Below are 23,139 nucleotides of genomic sequence, written 5' to 3' on the forward strand. Positions count from 1 at the left end.
ATAAGGTTATGGTTAGGGCTGGAATACATGGCTGGAACAAGTATTACCGTGGGAGCGTCATTCTACTGGATTTCATGCATAACCCGGCGTGTAGCATAAGAATGCAAACGGTCACTTTTCGCTTTCCTTAGGAACGCCGCGGGACGTGACAAATCAGTATATTATGCCTCGGGAGTGCGAACAGGCTGTAATCCCACAGATGTAACATTATCTACAGCTACTTTCAGTTACATTGATATTCATTTAGAGTCTTTTTCTCCAACTGATCTTTCTGAGTTAACTTCAATAACTACTTCCTCCAAACCATCAACGTGTCTTTTAGACCCCATTCCTACAATACTGCTCAAGACTTACGCTGCTGGGGGATTGTAAGACTACGAACATGAAATTATCCCTTTTTTATTTTCATTAATTGTTTTTTTTATGTACAAACATTTATGTACAAACAAAGACTAATTGTCTTTTGCCATGTGACAAATATGGCACTTTACTGGAAAGCTTTCTTTTTTAAATCATAGAACCAGCCAGTCCTAAGACATTTTTTGATATCTCTATCTGAAACTACAAATCCTGGTTAATTTCACGCATTCATCCCCAACACTACAGTGTGGGTCACATAACTGCCGTATTGACTGACTGAGGTTCAGTAAGGTTCAGTCAACATAAGTTACTTTTACATGAAATGTTTTGTAGGAAGTCTTTGCTAAATATTGCGCAGAGATGTTTAAGATAAGATAACAGATAAGATAACCTTTGTTAGTCCCACGCGTGGGAAATTTGTTTGTTTGATTCATTGCGTGCAGCAGCTGCTGACATCAGTGATCAGAACCAGGAACATGTTTAACAAAAGCATGTCGATTCTTTTTTATTCTCCTGGTAAATACCAACAAGCTGACTGACAGCACAGTCTATTACAGTCTGATGATGTATTTAAGCAGCAACACACCCAATGCAGAGAAATATTCTATACTTTAGGGTGGTGACTGTCTTCATTCACTCTTTTGTTTTGATTGTTCGAGTATCTCTTTATAGCTCCAAGAAATCAAAGTTGTTTGTTATGGTGATTTTCATAAGGAAAACATCTATTATGAATGTGTTGTTTATTGTGAGGGTGATTCTGTAGGACTTCAGTGCTTCGTGGTTGCCTGCTTGGTCACTCTGAAGGTCATTGTCGTCACTCTCTATGGTCTCTATTGATTCTTGGTTGTCCTCGTCTGGTCCGTTTTAGTTCTTTGTGATTTTTGTATTATTGTACTTGGTGTGAGTTTCTAGTTTCGATCCCTTGCCCTTCATGTTTCTCTATGTCCCCTCTGTTCTGTGTAAGTCTGTGTCTGCATGTTTGATTTCCCCTCTGTGTCTCTCGGTTCTTAGAGTCCTCTGCCTTATGGTTTATGTCTCTGTGTTTCTTAGTTGCTGTCTCCACCGTGTCAAGTTCGCGTCTCTGTGTGATCCTTCCTGTTTTACTTTGAAGGTCCGTGTCTTATGTGAATGTGTCCTGCTTTGCTTGTCTCGTCAGTTCTAATTTCCCCCAGCTGTGCTCTCCTTCTGTGTCTCATTCTCCTCGTTACTTCCCAGTGTATTTAGTCCCTGTGTTTCTCTGAGTCAGTGTTGCGTCGTACCCTCAACAAGCTGTGTGTGTTTTGCCTCTGTGTTGCCAGTGTTTTGTTTCCAGTTCCAGTTCAGTGTTTTGTGCTTCAGTGTTTTAGTCCACCAGCGTTTTTGTTTGTCTTTTGGTGAGTTTAGTTAGTAAGAGGTTTTCCAGCATTAAAGCTGCGCTTTAAGTTGAATTTCTGTGTCTGAGTCCTGCATTTTGGATCCACCACTCCTGCTTGCCCGCCTGCCACACAGCCAACCATGACAGAACGACGCAACCATCAAATGGATCCTGCGGACTCACGGTCTCAGTATCTCGCGCAGTTGTGGAATTACTGCCGGGAGGTAATCCACGCTGAGGACACCCCCAAGAGACTCCTTCAGGTGGTCTTTTTCGACAACTTTTTGTCTTCCACCCTCTGCACAGCTGGTTTTTTGGACATTAACGGATTAAAACAATTAATAACAGCTCTGAGAGCCAGGATTTGCTTCGAACTGTTTGGCATGGGCGGTCCAGGCAAGGTAGAGTCAGCTACCCTCCTGGAAGCCCTCGCTGCCTGGTATTCTCAGCATCAGCATCTGTTCACATCAAGCTTTATCACTAAATCATTCCATCCTCCCTTAAGAGAGGGACTGCATCCTCGTTGCCTTCACCCCAGTACACCAGTGTCACCTGTGTCTCCAGCAGCTCAGCTCCCAGTGTCGCCTGCTCAGCAGCCACTCTCAGCCCAGTTAGCTCCCCCGCAGCCACTCTCAGCCCAGTTAGCTCCCCCGCAGCCACCCTCAGCTCAGTCTCCAGTGCCACCCTCAGCTCAGTCTCCAGTGCCACCCTCAGCTCAGTCTCCAGTGCCACCCTCAGCTCAGTCTCCAGTAGCTCCAGTGCCGCCTGTAGCGCAGGCCCCAGTAGCTCCAGTGCCGCCTGTAGCGCAGGCCCCAGTAGCTCCAGTGCCGCCTGTAGCGCAGGCCCCAGTAGCTCCAGTGCCGCCTGTAGCGCAGGCCCCAGTAGCTCCAGTGCCGCCTGTAGCGCAGGCCCCAGTAGCTCTGGCTCCAGCATTACCGGTTCCACTCGTTCACTCCATGCAGGGAGAAAGCCTAAGTCCTACTCAAGGTGCTTTTCATGGTTCAGCCGCCATTGGCACTGTTTGCCGCTCCAGGGCTTCCCCAGAGGCTAGGTCCCAGTCCTCAGCTGATGCTGGACCCCTGGAGTTTAAGCAGCCACCTGGGAAGTGCCCCGTGTCAGTGCTGTCTGAGCAGGGCCAGTGCTCAGCACAGCACCCATTTCCTTCATGTCTGCCAGTGGACTCCATGCCTGCTGGCTTTGTGATGGCTTCTGCTGGAGGGTCCAAGGGGCCCGTCCAGCCTTCGTCTCGTGTCTCCGCTGGAGGGTCCGAGGGACCGCTCCGGCCTTCGTCTCGTGTCTCCGCTGGAGGGTCCGAGGGACCGCTCCGGCCTTTGTTTCCTGTTTCCGCTGGAGGGTCCAAGGGACCGCTCCGGCCTTTGTCTCCTGCTTCAGCTGGGGGGCCCGAGGAGCCCGTCCAGCAGCCCTCCTCGTCAGCTGGTGGTTCCGGAGAACCACACCAGCCTCATGCCTCGTCGGCTGGAGGGTCCGAGGGGCCCGTTCAGCCTCCTGTCTCCGCTGGAGGGTCCGAGGGGCCCGTTCAGCCTCACGCCGCGTCAGCTGGAGGGCCCGAGGAGCCTGTCCAGCCGCCACCTGCGGCCGCCTCGTCGTCGCCTGGTCCAGCTTCATCCGAGTCTTCGTCTTCGTCCTCGTCTGGTCCAGCTTCATCCGAGTCTTCGTCCTCGTCTGGTCCAGCTTCATCCGAGTCTTTGTCCTCGTCTGGTCCAGCTTCATCCGAGTCTTCGTCTTCGTCCTCGTCTGGTCCAGCTTCATCCAAGTCTTCATCCTTGCCTGGTCCGGCTTCATCCGAGTCTTCGTCCTCGCCTGGTCCAGCTTCAGCCTGTGCTTCGCCTGGTCCAGCTCCATCAGAGCCTTCAGCCTCGTCTGGTCCAGCTTCCGTGTCTTCAGCCTCGCCAGGCCCAGCCTCATCAGAGCCTTCAGCCTCGCCAGGCCCAGCCTCCGTGTCTTCATCCAAGCCTGGTCCAGCTTCTGCCTGTGCTTCGCCTGGTCCTGCCCCACCTGGTCCTGCCCCGCCTGGTCCTGTGCCCACCGGGCCTCAGCCAGTACGCTTGACACTGGGGCGCCGCCGCTGCCTTCTGCGCGGTCGGCCCCCTGCACTGCTCCGTCGTCTCCTTCGTCGCCGCCGTTGGCTTCCGCACGGCCGGCCCCCTGACCTGTTTGGACTCCTGTGCTGTCGGCCCCCTGGCCAGCCCCCTACATTGTTCTTTTTTCTGGGCTCGTGTTTTGTTTTGGGGCTTTCCTGTGCTTTGGTGTTTTTGTTTCGTGCCCTCCTTCCTGGGCCCCCGCCGCCCGCCCTGGTCGGTTGTTTTCTGTTTTGGGCGGTTTTTGGGTTTTTTTTTCGTTTTCTTGTGTTGGGCTGTCGGGAGCCAGCCCTTGGGGGGAGGGTACTGTCAGGGTCCTGGGTCTCCTGACCCAGCGTTTTAGTTCTTTGTGATTTTTGTATTATTGTACTTGGTGTGAGTTTCTAGTTTCGATCCCTTGCCCTTCATGTTTCTCTATGTCCCCTCTGTTCTGTGTAAGTCTGTGTCTGCATGTTTGATTTCCCCTCTGTGTCTCTCGGTTCTTAGAGTCCTCTGCCTTATGGTTTATGTCTCTGTGTTTCTTAGTTGCTGTCTCCACTGTGTCAAGTTCGCGTCTCTGTGTGATCCTTCCTGTTTTACTTTGAAGGTCCGTGTCTTATGTGAATGTGTCCTGCTTTGCTTGTCTCGTCAGTTCTAATTTCCCCCAGCTGTGCTCTCCTTCTGTGTCTCATTCTCCTCGTTACTTCCCAGTGTATTTAGTCCCTGTGTTTCTCTGAGTCAGTGTTGCGTCGTACCCTCAACAAGCTGTGTGTGTTTTGCCTCCGTGTTGCCAGTGTTTTGTTTCCAGTTCAGTGTTTTGTGCTTCAGTGTTTTAGTCCACCAGCGTTTTTGTTTGTCTTTTGGTGAGTTTAGTTAGTAAGAGGTTTTCCAGCATTAAAGCTGCGCTTTAAGTTGAATTTCTGTGTCTGAGTCCTGCACTTTGGATCCACCACTCCTGCTTGCCCGCCTGCCACACAGCCAACCATGACAGAAGGAGAGCCTGTCGCCGAAGTTTAAATATATTTTTAAAAACTGTGGCTAGGCCTCCACCCTTCCCTGAAAGTCGCGGTGAGCTGAAACAGTCGAGAGGAAGGAATTCAGAGAAGGAAGAGAGCTCACCAGAGCGAATCCAGGTTTCTGTCAGGAACAGAACAGGTGCAGGGTAAGGAAAAAGGATAAAGGATAAAAATTGTATTTATCAGCGATCTTGTGTTGAGCAATGCCAACAAATGCAATTTGACAGCTTTTGTGCTGAATTTAGTGTAACGTATGTTCTGAAGAAACTTAAGCTTTAACATTTGTATTTCATTTCTCTAATAATTGTGTTACGTGTGTGTCTATTGCAACTATGTTGGTTAGACAGAAGTTCTAACATGAGTCACTGAAGAGTACCACAATTTTTCAGGGTGTAAGTAATTGCAAATTGCAGTTATTGTTGTTGAGTTTATGATTAATTTGAATGCTGAAATAAGTGATAGATCAGAGACTATAAACCTGTTTCTAAATACAGGTCAGGTCTTTTAGTGAGCTTTGAGCTCCACGAGAAAAGACCAGTGATTCCAATTGATGGCGAGCCTCCCAGTGTGATTTCCAGGATCCAGATCTACACAACAAGTCAGACGGCCAATGGTTTATCTGGTTTCTGGTAGGATTCCACCAGTCACCCCGACTGGCAACAGTGAACAGACAAAAAGACTAAAAACACTAAGTGTGAAACTTCACTGGACCTTTTTGCTGACTGACAGATCCTTACAGATCATTCCCTCATCCGATCTGTGCTTTGACTTGACTGACCCTCTATAAACTCTGAGGAACCAACTGAACTATAAGGTTGCAACCTAACAAATACTTTCAAAGGGACAATTTCAATTATTAAGGACAATGCATTTTATATCTGTTTTTATTTTAAGGGCCCTAGTTGTTGTTTTTTTTGCTGTGAAACTGTTACTGTTGAAAGTCACAGTGAACTGAAATTTCTGTGTATTCTGATTAATCGCATATAAAAATTAAAGTTAAAAATAAAATACCTGTACAACAAAATACACAATACACAATATAGAAATATATGAAGAAATATAAGAAACAATAAGAGCAGCTGTACGAGTAATAAATGGTATGAAGAAACATAATGTGCAGGGTTGTGTAATCCACATGTGTAAGTGTCTTGTGCAGTGCAAATATGCTTAAAGTGATTTATTTAAGCGACTTGTGATAAAGTGATCCGATTAGATGACCACGCAGTGTAGTTGTGCAGCAGCTACTGGTGTAAACAAATGTCCAGAATGTCCACTGTGTGTGTAAGAACCACATGTGTGGGTCAGTACTGTGTGGTGGTGTGATTGAGAGACCGTATCGCCTGCGGGAAGAAGCTCCTCCTCAGTCTCTCTGTGTTGGTCTTCAGGGAGCGGAATCGCTTTCCTGACCTCAACAGAGAGAACAGTCTGTTGTTGGGATGGCTGAGGTCCTTCACCATCTTCCTGGCCTTGGTCCAGCACCGCCTGCTGTAGATTGAGTGCAGGTCAGGGAGCTCGGAGCGGATGGTGCGCTCAGCTGACCGCACAACCCTCTGTAGAGCTCGTCTGTCCTGCATGGTGCTGTTCCCGAACCAGGTTGAGATGTTTCCCGCCAGGATGCTCTCTATGGTGCAGGAGTAAAAGTTCCTGAGCATATATGTGTATATATATATAAAAAACACCCAGCACGCCCCTGCGGGCAGTTTATCCTTCAAACTCGGGTCCTCTACCAGAGGCCTGGGAGCTTGAGGGTCCTGCGCAGTATCTTAGCTGTTCCCAAGACTGCGCTCTTCTGGACAGAGATCTCCGATGTTGTTCCCGGGATCTGCTGGAGCCACTCGCCTAGCTTGGGAGTCACCGCACCTAGTGCTCCGATTACCACGGGGACCACCGTTACCTTCACCCTCCACATCCTCTCGAGCTCTTCTCTGAGCCCTTGGTATTTCTCCAGCTTCTCGTGTTCCTTCTTCCTGATGTTGCTGTCATTCGGAACCGCTACATCGATCACTACGGCCGTCTTCTTCTGTTTGTCTACCACCACTATGTCCGGTTGGTTAGCCACCACCATTTTGTCCGTCTGTATCTGGAAGTCCCACAGGATCTTAGCTCGGTCATTCTCCACCACCCTTGGGGGCATCTCCCATTTTGACCTCGGGACTTCCAGGTTATACTCGGCACAGATGTTCCTGTACACTATGCCGGCCACTTGGTTATGGCGTTCCATGTATGCCTTGCCTGCTAGCATCTTGCACCCTGCTGTTATGTGCTGGATTGTCTCTGGGGCATCTTTACACAGCCTGCACCTGGGGTCTTGCCTGGTGTGATAGACCCCAGCCTCTATGGATCTTGTGCTCAGAGCTTGTTCTTGTGCTGCCATGATTAGTGCCTCTGTGCTGTCTTTCAGTCCAGCTTTGTCCAGCCACTGGTAGGATTTCTGGATATCAGCCACCTCCTCTATCTGCCGATGGTACATACCGTGCAGGGGCCTGTCCTTCCATGATGGTTCCTCGTCTCCCTCCTCTTTCTTGGGTTTCTGCTGCCTGAGGTATTCACTGAGCACTCGGTCAGTTGGAGCCATCTTCCCAATGTATTCTTGGATGTTCGTTGTCTCATCCTGGACTGTGGTGCTGACACTCACCAGTCCCCGGCCCCCTTCCTTCCGCTTAGCGTACAGCCTCAGGGTGCTGGACTTGGGGTGAAACCCTCCATGCATGGTAAGGAGCTTTCTTGTCTTTATGTCAGTGGCTTCTATCTCCTCCTTTGGCCAGCCTATTACCCCAGCAGGGTACTTGATCACGGGCAGGGCGTACGTGTTGATGGCCCGGATCTTGTTCTTACCATTCAGCTGACTCCTCAGGACTTGCCTGACCCTCTGCAGGTACTTGGTGGCTGCAGCTTTTCTAGCGGCCTCTTCATGGTTCCCATTCGCCTGCGGGATCCCCAGGTACTTGTAACTGTCCTCTATGTCTGCAATGTTGCCTTCTGGTAGTTCAATCCCCTCAGTTCTGAGGGGAACATAGGCCTGAACCCCCTCAGTCCCGATGTACGCTCAGTCATATGAGGTGTGGTTATTGAAGCTGCCTCTCGTTGCATAAACTTTCAGCCGCAACTCATAGTTTAGCCTGTTGTGCATTAACAGGCGCTCAGAACGAGAATTTATTGTTTTGTGCATTGAAGTCAACAAACAACTTCAATCATTTTTCTGGAGCCTTAGGAGGTGGTTGAGTCCTCATTGAGGAAAGCCACATATCTGTCAAACAGAAGGGACACATCACTGGCAGCTACGACACCATGAAACCTGTCCTGTCTGACCTTTAATCAGCTATTTCTGTCATTAGGTGTTTCTAAAGTATGATTGAGACATAATAGAATAATCCTTTATCCTTTGTTAATAGCTTAATACTGACGATCTGTCAACAACATGTTCTAAAAAAAAGTCCTCAGGTCTTAAACTGGTGGAGTCCTGTACTGCAGGCGTGTCCGGAAGATTTATCAGCAAAATGTTCTCTAATCAGGCAGCACGGCAGCACGGTGGTTAGCACTGTTGCCGCACAGCAAGAAGGTCCTGAGTTCAGTTCCACCATCAGGCCGGGGTCTTTCTGTGTGGAGTTTGCATGTTCTCCCCGTGTTTGCGTGGGTTCCCTCCGGGTACTCCGGCTTCCTCCCACCGTCCAAAGACATGCAGCTTGAGGGGATAGGTTAATTGGTTAATCCAAATTGCCACTAGGTGTGAATGTGCGAATGAATGTGAGTGCGAATGGTTGTTTGTCCCTGTGTGTTGGCCCTGCGACAGACTGGCGACCTGTCCAGGGTGTACCCCGCCTCTCGCCCTATGACAGTCTTCCTCTACTCACCCAAACCTGTCGTGGCAGATGGCCCTGCCCCTCCCTGAGCTCTCTGCATTTAATCATGAGTTATTTCTTCCCACTGTTGCCAAAGCACCAGGTCATAATGGGATGTGATTGTTGAGATTTTTTGCTATATACATAAAATTGAACTGAATTGAAATCTATCCACCATGGATTATATGATTGCATTAGCACAGTGGTTCCCAGACTTGTTTTGCTAGGTCCCCCTTTGTTTTGCAAGAAAGTCTTGGCGCCCCCCCCCCCCCCCCCCAACTCCATTGCAGTTTATTTCACACCTCAAATCTTTTAAACATATAAAAGTAAACTGCAATAAATTACAATAAAATAAACGACCACTTTTACATAACAGAAGAACAAACCATTTTTATTGTGTAATTATTTTATGTGTATTTTCTTTTTTAATTGTGTGACAATATTCAACATTGCTATCGATACATTTTTCAACATGTTCAAAATAAAGATTCAATCAATCAATCAAAATCTCTTTACTCATGGTTAACATATGTATCATAGTCTCTCTTACTCAGTGGGTGAGATGTTAGCCCGTCCAGTTTCAGAACAAAGGCAGAGCCGCCTGCTGGGAAACAGTCAACGATGTTGAGGAATGGTGATGGCGAGAGCTTTGCTTCCTCAGACATACAGGGACTGACAAGGCCCGAGCAGCTGATGCCTCTAATCTGAGGCTGCAAGCCTGGGATTCAGGAAGTCACTTATACATTGCAAATGACTGCAGCAGTGTGAGGCCGCAGGTTATATAAATACAGGCCATTTACCATTTATTTATTTAAAAAATTGGTGAAAGCGGAATCAGAGTTGTCATCACTTGTTTCATATTACTGTGTGCAATCCTGTATGTTTTTTGTTTATTTGTTGTTTTGCATTTCATTGTATTACTTTGTGTTATAATCTTATGTATTTGTTGACTAGACTACGTTGTTGTACATTGTCTGATGGTGTGCTAAATTCCTTATGTATCATCTTTGTCTGACCTGCCAGGGACTACAGATGAAAAGTGGCCTTCTGGCTAAATCTGGCATATTTACATTGATATATGCGCTGTCCATTTGAAATAAATAAATTCAAATATGTGAGATGTGTGGGGTGAACGGCTGGAGGATTAGGGCAAAGGAACAATAAACATAAAGAAGACTTTGGTGACATCTAGTGGCAGCAGTGAGAGACTACACCCTGAGCAAACTGATCTCTTCAGAACAGTCTTGATTTCCTGTATAGATACAGTCCACACTTTGAATTTGTGGTGCTCAAAGCTCAGTGGTGTTTCTACAATACAGGATTTTATAAAGGGAGACGGTGAGCTGGGAGCCATAACTGTGTACCTCAGTCAAATCCTCTCACACATGCAACTAAAGCTAAAACATCGTATACATGACACCAATGTCTCATCATCCTGAACAATGATGTCCTCTGCTGATGTCACAGTGAGCAAGTTTGTTTGTTTGTTTGTTTATTTGTTTTTTAAATTGAGTGTTAATGGTACACAGATGTCTGGAATCAAGAAAAAGCAGAAACTTTATACAACATTTTGGTCACGGTTGGCTGTTTTAAACTATGTGTTTATTTGTGTCCTAATAAGAACAGAAGTATTGAACATGTCACCAGTTTTCTAAGGAAATGTATTTCTAAAGGTGTGTGAGGGAATTATGCCATCACGGACTGCAGACAGCAGACATGGAAGCATGCACGGGATTCCAGAGCAGTACTGGGGCGGCCAGCGTACACTGCCACTTACCTTTAACGAAAAGCTTTGGGCACAGTCTCCCATTCATCGCCGATTACAAGAGCAGTTGGGCAAGACAAAGGTACAGTGTTTCGGGGATTAAATCGTGGGTTTGCGCGTGCTTGAGGGGTTATGTGGATTGCATTATTTTTCTTTGGGTTTTTCCCTTATTACTAGACACTGTAAGTTGCCTGAAAACAGTCATAAATACAGATATGATTATTATGAAAAATATGTCTGGAAATGAGTAGAGAAAATAATTTTTTGTGAGGAAAGTTGCCTTGATGGATAAAAATTATGTGTAGTGGGAGGGGCAATGGAGTATAAAGGGAGGCTATCGGGGTCTACCTGGGTGACTGTCAGATGGTGATGGTGAAGATGACATGTAGACTTGTTCAGCCACTTGAGCTTTTCAAATAGGCTTTTTTTGTTTTTGATTAAGCTACTTGTTTATTCTTTTTGTAAATGGTCCTTTGTGCACTTCAGTTCAGCATTCAACACAATCATTCATGAGCACCTGATTGGAAAACTGAGCTTACTGGGCCCAGAAATTCTTTTTGTGGTAATATGTTAAATATGCATTTCTTTTGTCCTGTCAACTTATTGAGTTATTAACTGATATGCAAATTAGTTGAGTGTTGTTGGATTAGGAACAGATGATTTGATCTCTCAAGTGAACCAGATGTAGCCGAGTCGGTTAGAGTGGAAACATAAACAAAAAACAAAAAACAAAAGTTTCCTGTTGGAATGTATGAGTGAAGCTTGCACTGAGAGAAACATATCTGTGTGAGAAGAATTGCTTAGTAAAATACATGACAGCATGGTACGGGATGATTAAATAAAGTGGGTGGGTCTGTGGCTAAAATGCAGTAATGCAGACATGGAGAAGAAAGTTATAATTTAGTGATGATACATTGTCATCAAGTGTTTAGGAAGTGCTTAATGGGCAATATTAGTGTTGTGCGAACACTGCGGCTGATAACAAAACCTGCAGGTGAAACAGTGGAACTTTTTGTTTTAGTGATTAATTGTTGGTTAATTCTGCCAGTTAGGTTTGGGTTGTTTTCCTGTTTTCAACAGAGGGAGTTTTTCTATACATGGACATGTCCACAACTGGGCCCATTATTTTTGTAATAGTGCACTTATAGAAAACCTGTCAGGTGTCGCCCTTATGGTGATGATGTTTTGTGTTTTGATGAGTTAATAATCAGCTCTCTTTGTATGCTGTCCTCACTAAAGTTTGTTGCAGGCAACGCAATTTCAGCTATACAGCTAGCTTAACAATCTTTATTCCCAGCACTTCATCCTCCAAGAAACAGGCCGCTTGTTGCGTTTGGCAGGATTTAATGGTGAAAATAAATTCTCTCTCTCTTTTTTGTAAAACTGTACAAAGAAAAGGAATACAAAATACACAATGAAGACATGTTCCATTACACTGGGAGAATAACATTGCTCTAGTGAAAAACACACGACCACAGATGAAGCATCTGCTGAAAAAATATAAGCATCTACCTGCCTCCATATGATTTAACTAGTGATGGCCAAATGAAGCTTTCTGAAGCTTGAATTGAAAAACGGTTCATTACTCGAAGCTTTTCAAGACAGTCCTCTCTGGTGACATCTGGTGGCCAGAAATATGAAGAGCAGCTTGAATCCACAAAATAAAACCAACTGCTTCATTATGATTGCCCACTCTACAGAGTGGAATTTTGTCTGATATTGGACGACCGCTGTGTTGCTTTAAACATGTATTTTTGGGGGTGAAAAAAATGTTGTTTATTTCTTTAATACATAATTTTGACCAGTAAACTCTCCTTGTTTAAACATGCACCATGGTGTGGTCTTTCTTTGCTTGTGACTTCTTGATGTTGGTAAATACAATAATTGAAAAGTACCACGTTACATATAATATACATATAATAATGTACAACACATTATGGAGTATGTTTCTGCTGTGAGGTCCTGCCTCCTTGTACTTATGCAATTAATTGCCGGACAGGCATATTTATAAATAATATTATATTAGGGACATTTTCCTATACATATTTTTGACCTGGGGGTAGAATTGATTGTGAACTGGAAAAGGAAAATGCTTATGAACTTGCAAATTAAAAACACGATGCATTTAAGGTAACCCTTTTTCATTTTTATTTAAGAAGAGAATTTGTTCCACTGTGCGATGGCTGAACCTGTTCCTTTTCGTGGAGATCATTTCTCCTGCATTAAGGAAAATCCCTTCACATGGCACAGAGGAGGCTGCAGTGCAGAGAAACTGGTAGAGATGCAGTTATACAGTCTATGGGCCCCACAAACTATCAGCTAAAGAGAATAAATAAATTAAATTGCTGCACATTTTGCAGACTAACGTTTTAAGATTAATTACAAAATAAGATATATATTTTTACAACATTACATGTAAAGAGTCAAATGGAAGTTTTTCTAAAGTTATTTAATGATATTTATACTATGAAAATCAGATTTTTGACATTTTAAGTTTTTCCCGTTTTCAGATAAAATAAACAGCCAGAACACAAATCTGGAAAACCCACCCGATCGACAAAATCAACTCAAAATCCTCCCACACAACAGAACCTCCTCTATTCCTCACTGGCTCCAAATCTCTCTGTAGAATTATCAGTGGTTCATTATCTGTCACCATCAAAACACTCCACAAATCACTTCCTTATAAACCAGGGAATCAGACACCGAAGCGGTTAGGTTCTAAATGAAGCTTCGGACGTCACTGATCACGTGACTCTGGCCAAACGAATCAAGCTTCGACACAGTGCTTCTGAAGCAGTGTGTCGATTTTTGTGACACACGCACCGGAGCATCAGCTTCAAGCGGGCCATCACTAGATTTAACTCAAAACAGTGTCAAAACTTACTAATACACATTAAATGTATAGGAACTTACGGATGAAGTCGATATTGTGGACTTTAACACCAGGATTGCAGAGATTGCCATCAGATTACAAATGCTGTCACTGCAGCAGCTAAAGAGCACACCACTTCCTGTAGACCACTTCCTCTACAAAAAAGACATTCTGCTTAGTTACCACTAGGTGGTAGTAACACTTCTTAAAAAACTATAATATGTCCGTTCCATGACACCTGGCATATTAAAGATATGACACTTTATGCCACTTGCAAAGAAAAGCGTCTGGACTTCTTTAAGTTACTTGAAGACGTTTCACCTCTCATCCGAGAAGCTTCTTCAGTTCTAAGGTCAAATGGTGGAGAGTCCCAGATATAAACCTAGTGGGAGTATTCCACTAAGTCCATCTCTGCTGGGAACAACCTTGACAATAATTCCCATAGGCCACTGATTCCTCTTGGTTTGATCGTCCTTGAGCAGAACAATATCTCCTTCTTTGAGATTAGGTTTCTGAGATTGCCATTTGTGCCGACTCTGTAATGTGCTCAAATATTCACGGTGCCACCTAGCCCAGAAGGTATCTGCCAAGGCCTGAACTCTTTTCCACTGATTCTTGAGAAGATCCCCTCTTGAAAACTCACTTACAGTAGGAGAGGGAACACCCCCTTTCTGGGTCAGCAATATGGAAGGTGTTAGAATGAAAGGCGCCTCAGGATCAGTAGAAACTGGTATTAACGGCCTTGCATTGACAATGGCACTCACTTCAGCTATGAAAGTGGTTAAGACCTCATGAGTGAGTTTTACATGTCCAACCTGACGAAGCATAGAATCTAAAATCCGTCTTGCCACTCCAATCATGTGCTCCCAAGCGCCGCCCATATGAGAGGAGTGAGGTGGGTTGAAAACCCAAGTGCATTTTTGTTGAAGAAGGTAATCCTCTACGCTCTTATTGCCAGGATCCATCTTCAGCTCTTTGAACGCTCCAGTGAAATTGGTCCCACAGTCCGAGCGAAGCTGTTTGGCATGACCCCTGATGGAGAAAAACCTTCGGAGCGCATTTATAAAGCTTGAGGACGTCCTTGTTTCAATAACCTCAATATGTATGGCTCGTTTGGACATACACGTGAAAAGGACAGCCCACCTTTTGTCTTGAGCTTGACCACCTCTGGTACGGCGTATCACCACTTCCCATGGTCCAAAAACATCAAGGCCAACATAGGAAAATGGAGGGTCAGCTTGCTTGAAGGCGCTCTGTGGGTAGGTCTGACATTTGTTGCTGCTCGGTTCTTCCTCTTAGTTTCCTGCGTGTAACACACTTGTGAATAATACTGCTGATGAGACGTTTCCCTCCAACAATCCACAGACCACTGTTGCGAATTGCACCTTCAGTGAAATGCCTGCCCTGGTGCTTTACAGCCTGATGATGATGACAAACAAGCAAGCTTGCTACATGGCTGCGGCTTGGTATTATTAGCGGATGGACTTCACCACTTTCAAGTTGTCCTCGACCAATGCGTCCACCTATTCTTAACATACCTTCGCTGTCGAGAATGGGTTGGAGTTTGTACAGAGTGCTGGTTTTCAGAAGGTCATGTTTCATTTTGATGCATTTCAGTTCTTCTGAATACATTTCTTCTTGCACACATTTTATGATGATCTGTTCTGCTCTGACAATGTCAACAACTGACAGGCCACTTTTGCACATATGCCATCCAACACACCTTTGGTTCTTTGAGGAGTGAGAGAAACACTGAGCGATATGACACAGACGTGCCACAGTCTTACTGAGTGTGGTCCAGGTAGAAAAACGCTGGAAGCGTTTTGAGCCAAGCTTGTCTCTACTAACTTGTGTGGCGAGCGAGATTACCTCAGGACGTACCTCAGCATCAGCATCTGGGTTCACAAGGTCAAATGTTGATCCTTTATCGCCACTGGCAGCTACCTTTGATTGTTTCGTTAGGAATGCTGGTCCTGTTAGCCACATGGTGTCGGCAAGCTCGGCGGCTGGAACAGAACGTGACCCATGATCAGCCGGATTTAGTTCTGAAGGAATGTAGTTTCACTGATCAGGTCGTGTTGACTGCCGGATGCGCTGCACTCTATTGTTCACATACACATAGAACCTCCTAGTCTCGTTGTGTATGTATCCCAATACAACTCTGCTGTCAGTGTAGAATTTCACTGTCTTGAGATCTAGATCAAGCTCCCTTATTACTAGATCGGCTCTCTCAACGGCCATGACAGCAGCACACAATTCCAGTCTTGGGATTGTGAGGCCTGGGTTGGGAGCGAGCTTGGATTTCCCGAAAACAAAGCCCACCTCTTGGAGACCTTGTTCATTCGTTGTCTTAAGATAAGCAACTGCAGATATTGCTTTGACAGAGGCATCACAGAAGATCAATAATTCGGCATGCTGTGCTTTGGAAACAGAAAGAGGTATATGTTCGTGGAACATCCAGGTTTTTTAGTGCTGACAATGATTCATTCCATCTTCTCCAACTTTCTTTTTTAGCCTCGGGGAGTTCTGCGTCCCAGTCCGCATTCTCGGTTGTTAGCTCTCTTAGAATCAGCCTCCCTGTCACTGCAACAGGAGCTATGAACCCCAAAGGATCAAACAGACTGTTTACTGTTGACAGGACACCACGGTGTGTAAATGGCTTTTGATTCTCAGGAATATTGAATCCAAAGGTGTCAGTCATTGTGTTACAGCTGACTCCTAGACTGCGTTGGACTGGTAAGTCATCCACAAAGAGGTTAAGGTCTTTTACATTGTCTGCTCTTTGATCTGCAGGAAATGCGTTCAATACTTCTGCTCGATTTGGAGCTATTTTGTGCAGAGTGATGTTAGATGCTGCCAACATCTGCTGTGTTCAACGCAGAACATCAATGGCCTCTGCTGTTGTAGCAAAAGACCGGAGGCCGTCATCTACATAGAAGTCTCTTTCTACGAAGTGCCTCGCATCACTGCCATATTCAACTTCTTGGTGCTCTGCTGCTTTCCTCAGATCAAAGATTGCCACTGCAGGTGATGGACTGTTTCCGAAAACATGAACACGCATGCGATCCACCACATCCTTACTCAGATCGTTATCCTGGTACCACAGGAACCTAAGGTAATCCCTGCAGTCCTCACGAACAACGAAACAGTAAAACATCTGCTGAATATCTGCAGTTATGGCTACAGGCTCTTTTCTGAATCTGAGGAGGACACCGATGAGACTGTTGTTAAGATCTGGTCCAGACAGCAGCACCTCGTTTAGTGAGATTCCGTCATACTGAGCACTGGAATCAAATACCACTCTAATCTTGTTTGGTTTTTTGGGATGGTAAACACCAAACGTGGGCAAATATCAGCATTCTGCCCCCTCCTGCAGTGGTGGTGCAAGTTCAGCCTGTCCCTTGTCTAACATATTTTGCATGAAGTCTGTGAAATGCATTTTCATTTAAGGCGTCTTATCTAAAGTCTTCCGCAGTGACATCAGAAGGTGATGAGCGTAGCATCTGTTATTTGGCAGATGTTTACGTGGGTGCCGAAAAGGAAGAGGGGCAACCCATGATTTTTGTCCATGATCTGTAGGAAGACTGAATCCTCAATGGAGTGTGCTAGCTGGTTGTCATCTTTTGTGGCATTGAAGACTGTTTCTCCAAGATTTGTCACTGTCGATGCATTTTGGATGTCTCTATTGGGTCGGGTTCTCTTTTTCTCATCTTTGCCATTAGGATTTTCTTTCACCTTTATCTTATTCTCACACGTGGCAAAGTGACTTGGTCTGCCATTTTCCAGGATGCAGGTTTTCATAGCACTCACTGTAGTCGTGTTGTGTGCACCTCCTATGCACACATCTCCAACTATGACCCACCCTAGGTCTAAGCGTTGTGCATGTGGGGCATTTAGTGGACCATTATACTGGTCTCGAACCTTATGCGCTCTGATAATGTCTCTTCCCAATAGAAGAAGAATGTCTGCATCTGGGTCAAGCAGTGGAATCTTATCTGTCACTCTTTTAAGATGATGGTGGTGACATGCAGCTTCGGGTGTGGGTATCTCTGACCTGTTATTTGGGATATCATTGCACTCTATAAGTGCAGGCAAAGGCATGGTAACTTTCCCGTCCAACGATTCTATCATAAAACTGTGGGCTCTTCTCCCAGATGCTTCTATGACGCCTGCACAGGTTTTCAGTGTGTATGGCACGGTTGCTCCCTTGAGACCAAACATGTCAAAAAACTCAGATCTGGCCAGTGAAACATTACTTTGGTCATCTAAAATGACATACATCTTCTGCCATAGCTCTTGGTGGCCATTTGGGTACACATTCACCAGCCAGATCTTTGAGCAGGATTTCCCTTGAAACCCATCCCCACATACCTGGGTACATCTGGATGTGACACTCTGTACCTCTGTGTCTGACCTCTCCCCGCCATTCTCTGTCGAGGAAGTAGGAACTGCATCTGAGCGCGAAGCTGGTCCAGGGTGCAGAGCGGGAATGTGTTTATCGCTATCACATTCCTCGCATTTTACGATGGCCTCACAAGATTTGGCTTGATGAGTCGTAGAGGCGCAGCAGCGAAAACGTATGTTGTTTTCTTTTAAGAACCTTTTCCTCTCTTCCAAGAGCAGTTTTTGAAAACCTCTGCATTTTTGAAGAGAATGAGGCTTGTGGTGCATGGGGCATAGCTTCTCTGGATTTCCTATTTTGGGCTCTGAAGCCATAGATCGTTGGTCTTGTGCACGGAGACAGGTCTCACTTGATTTGACCTTTCTTCTCTGTAAGAATTTGTGAAAAGATCTGGATAGTTAAAACTGGGACCATTTCTCTCTTCAGCCTCTCTGCAGATGAATTCTTTGAAGTAGGAAAAAGGAGGAAAGGCAGCATGATGATCTCTTTTGTATTTGCACCCCTGTGACAGCCACTTGTCTTGGAGATATAAAGGGAGCTTTTCCACAATTGGCTGCACACCTCTTGATGTATCAAGATACTACAGCAAATACTACAGCGGTGGTTAAAAAGGCCCAGCAGCGTCTCCACTTTCTGAGAGTGCTCAGGAGGAACAACCTGGAGGCTGCTGGTGACATTTTACAGAGCCACCATAGAGAGCATCCTAACGTACGGCATAACAACATGGTATGCAGGGTGCTCAGCAGCAGACAGGAAAGTACTGCAGAGGGTCATCAACACAGCCCAGAAGATCACTGGCTGCTCTCTGCCCAGCCTGGAGGTCACTGCAAACTCTCGGTACCTCAGCAGAGCTGGCAATATCATCAAGGACCACTCTCACCCCAGCAACCAACTGTTTGAACTATTACCGTCAGGCCGACGGTACAGGTCACATAAAACCAGGACAAACAGATTCAGGGATAGCTTCTTTCCCAGAGCTATCACCGTAGTAAATAAGCACAAAAACAATTGAACCTATTCCATACCGTCACTGTCATTATATTATGCTGCTATTCATACTGTCATTATATTAATGCTGCTATCCTGTATATATTGTACATACTATTGTTTGAGTACTTACGATTGTTTTTTTGTACTTTTTATATTTTACATTTATATTTATTATTGAAACTTGCACCAAGGGAGTGGCACTCCAATTTCGTTGTACTCTGTACAATGACAATAAAGGCTATTCTATTCTATTCTATTCTAAGATAGGCTAGACCTGGCAGGTAACCCACTTACTTCTACTAAAGTAAGTGGTTATAATTATTTTCACATTGCAATAATGAAGGACTTAGAGTGCTGAGGGGTAAATGCAAACACTCTTACACACATAAATAATAATTAGACTTATCATTCATAACCTGATACATTTTATGATTTTCCTTTACAAAACTTTGGTTGTTTTGATCAGCAGTTTCATTTAAATATACCATATAGCCGACAATCACAATGATATTTGACACATGAAATGAAGTTTATAGGATTTACAGAGAGTCTGCAATAGTTACTTAAACAAAATTAAGCGGGCGCATATATTTGGGCACCCTTGTCATTTTATTGATTTGAATACCTTTAGCACTAATTATTGGAACACAAAATTTGTTTGGTAAGCTTATTGACCCTTGACCTACATACACAGGTGAATCCAATCATGATAAAGGATATTTAAGGTGGCCAATTGCAAGTTTTTCTCCTCTTTGCATCTTCTCTGAAGTGTGGCAAAATGGGAGCCTCAAAGCAACAAAACAACCCTCAAATGACCTGAAAACAAAGATTGTTCAACATCATATAGGGGAAGGATACAAAAAGCTAGTGATGGGCAGATGAAGCTTTCTGAAGCTTGTATTGAAAAACGGTTCATTACTTGAAGCTTTTCAACACAGTCCTCTCTGGTGACATCTGGTGGCCAAAAATATGAAGAGCAGCTTGAATCCACAAAATAAAACCAACTGCTTCGTAATGATTGCCCACTCTACAGAGTGGAGTTCTGTCTGATATTGGGCCACCGCTGTGTTGCTTTAAACGTGTATTTTTTGGGGTGACAAAATTGTGTATTATTTCTTTTATAAATAATTTTGACCAGGAAACTTTCCTTGTTTAAACATGCACCATGGTTTGGTCTTTCTTTTCTTGTGACTTCTTGATGTTGGTATATTCAATAATTGAAAAACACCACGTTACATATAATATACATATAATAATGCACATTATGGAGTATGCTTCTGCTGTGAGGTCCTGCCTCCATGCACTTATGCAATGGCTTCCCCCACACCCTCTAGCAGACCATTACATGAAGGAACCTTTTAAAAACAAGTGCGTCCATGCTCACAGGTGTACACACGGGTGCTCACACACACAAACGACACCCTTTTTGAGTCCTACCTCAAAGCACACTGTGCGCTGTCGATCCTACGTGCTGCACAATAATGTTTAATATTTAGTATTTACTGTTATATTCCCATAGATCATCGTGATGATGTTTATTATGTTGCTCTTTTTCTTCTGCTTGTTTTCTTTTTTCTTTGTCAACAGGTGATCCAGGTGATTGATATTTGTATTTGTTGTCTGCTTATTTTGTTGGTTTTTGTTTTTTGCCCTTTATCCCCGTCCCTCTTCCCCACTGTTTTTTTCCCTCTTTCTTTTCCCCAGTCAAGTCTGTCCCGTATCAAGTACAGCTGACTCTGACATTATGGTCATGAACTGTTTATCTTCTACAGACATTTCTGCACGCTCATTACACCGGTTCTCCACAAAATCTTGATTATACTGTTTAATCAGCATTTCTTCTAAACTACTTATAGAAGTTGGTTATGGCAGATGCAAAAATGCAAATTTTCACCTCTGCTCAGGATCAGCAGAGCCTTGATTCCAGGGCTGAGGTTGAATCAGAAGCTCCTTCTGGAACATCTACTAAGTTCATACCTGCTGCTACAGCTCAAAAGGCTCCAAGAATAAAGAAAGCCCCTTTAGTTCATTCACCTTTGCCAATGCCCCTAGAGACACATGCACCTGCTAAGGTTAAACCAGAAGGGGAAAGCCCAAGGCCAATCTCTTCTCAGGTTGATGTCCACAGTGCCCTAACAGATATCATGAGAAAGCAAAATGAGATTACTGAGATGCTTGTAAAATAACAGAGGTTGTCACTGCTTCCAGCAATAGAAATTCCTGTTTTTGGTTGTGATCCTTTGCTTTTTAGATCCTTTCTTAAGGCGTTTGAGCAAGGAATAGAAACTAAGACTGATAACATGCAGGATAGACTTTATTATTTAGAACAGTTTACTACAGGACAGCCCAGAATTTTAGTGAGAAGCTGCATTCACATGTTATGTGCATGCAGCTTATACTGAGGCAAAAAAGCAGCTTGAGTGGAACTTTGGTAACAGAGCAAAGATAACATCTGCATTTATAGACAAGGCTCTTAACTGGTCAGTTTTAAAGTCACTCCATTATGCAACATACACCTTTTTTCAATACACACAAAGTAAACACATGAACAACAAAGACTTGAAATCATAGAACATTGACCTTTCCTTTTGTTTGTTTTTTAAGAAGATGTATATGGACTACTGAAGAAAATTAATGGTATTGCTTTTTGTGATGGCCACACAGACAGATATAATTCATGTTACACAGAAATGTTGTGGCCATTTTTGTTGAATGTTTATAAAACGCAATTTGTATCCATTTTTGTTTTTTCTTTAAAGTTGTAAGAATATGCTGACCTAGTTTTGTTATGTAAATTTGTAATTCATTTTCTTGGAAACGTTTTTGGAAAGTGATTGGTTTATTAGCTTATGGACCCTCCCATTAATCAGGGGACTAAGAGCACCCTGGAGGGGTGTGGTAAAGATGTTTTTTTGTTTGCTAAATGTCTGATAGGAAGACGGGAGGGTTAGAAAATGATTTTTTGAACATTTTTGAAGTTGTTAAAGCAAATTAAATTAACTTTCGTTTAATTGTAAGTTTTAAGAAGTTATTTGGTTGATTTTTGTTTGTAATTTTCCACGAAATACACGGCATATGATTTTTAAACAATGGAGTCAGAAGTGCGTTCTAAAACACCACCCACGGCCTTTTCTTGGACTTTTTGGGTGTTTGGAACATAAAAGGCCGTGACACCAGGCGATCATAGACTAAGGCAGCCAACACATCAGTGACAAGAAGCGATAACAAAAGGGCACAGAAAAACAGCACAGAAAAATTATGTAGCTATTTTTGAATATTTCTAACATTTTGAGTTATTTTCCAGTGTAAGAAAATCAGCACTGCTAAGTGTTAGTCATTGTTAAACTTCAAAACTGACTAGGTTACTTTTAAAAATACAATACTGTCAAACGTGTTCATTTAACACTCAACAGTGTTATATTTAACACTCAGAGGAGTGGACTCATATAGACACTCTCTAGTGTCAGTTTAACACTGGAGATTTTGCTGTGTACCAAGGTCCAATTCACAATGGGTTCAACATGTGAACATGAAATGTGTTGTGGAGTTTTGAGTCCGTCTGACAGAGTTCTGGCTCCACCACTCACAGACTACGTGGTGCTGAAGTTTTAAATCAGAGTAATGCTTTCTTGTTCTTTCCAGTCTGCCTACATTAGGCTACCTGAATGCAGATTTCACTTCAAGGTTGTGTGGTAAAAGTGTCATGGCTGACTGGTAGTTTCAGCTGCAGAGAGAAACTGTGATGTTTTATGAGCCAGCGACATGTGATAACATCAGCATCCAGATAATAATGTGCAGGTGGAGTAATGGTAGATATCGTCCTGGTTAAAGGTGTGTGCAGACACAGCTTGAATGCAAGTGTCTCTCTGCTTTTGTCCTCCTGAAACAGCCAACAACACTGACTGTTGCAGTGCTGTTTCACACATGCTCTGTGACATTTTTCAGAAGTGACCTGCTACATTTTACCGCTGTGACTGTGAACAGGTTCAGTCCTCTAATTAGAATTCTCGTACCTACAGTAAGATTCGTATTGGTCTTCTTTGAGGGCTCGTTTATTTAAGGGGAAAAGTTGTGTCAATTACCTGTTGCATTAAAGTGTGATGACAACAGGTCCTGACCAAATGTCCATATGTGGCGCAGTGGGAGTGAGACGCAAAGTTTCTGCTTACATCACATTCTTCTGCACCTCTGTGGTTGTAAAAGCAGCTGTATGTGAGTGTCAACTGTTAGTTGTGTTAGATTACCACTGTCAAGTTTAATAATCAAATTGGATATTTGAGTTGATTGTTTACATTACAAGGAGATATCAGACCCCATAAAACCACAGTCATATACTCTGGATTATCAGAATCACTCATTTTTATCCTTATCTACTCTTTTTTGTCTCTGTGTGTTTATATACCACTGCAGCATGTCACTCAATTTTCTCCCACAGTTTGTGTTTACCTGTTTTGTCTTTT

The sequence above is a fragment of the Maylandia zebra genome, linkage group LG22 (assembly GCF_041146795.1).
Source record: "Maylandia zebra isolate NMK-2024a linkage group LG22, Mzebra_GT3a, whole genome shotgun sequence".
NCBI lineage: Eukaryota > Metazoa > Chordata > Actinopteri > Cichliformes > Cichlidae > Maylandia > Maylandia zebra.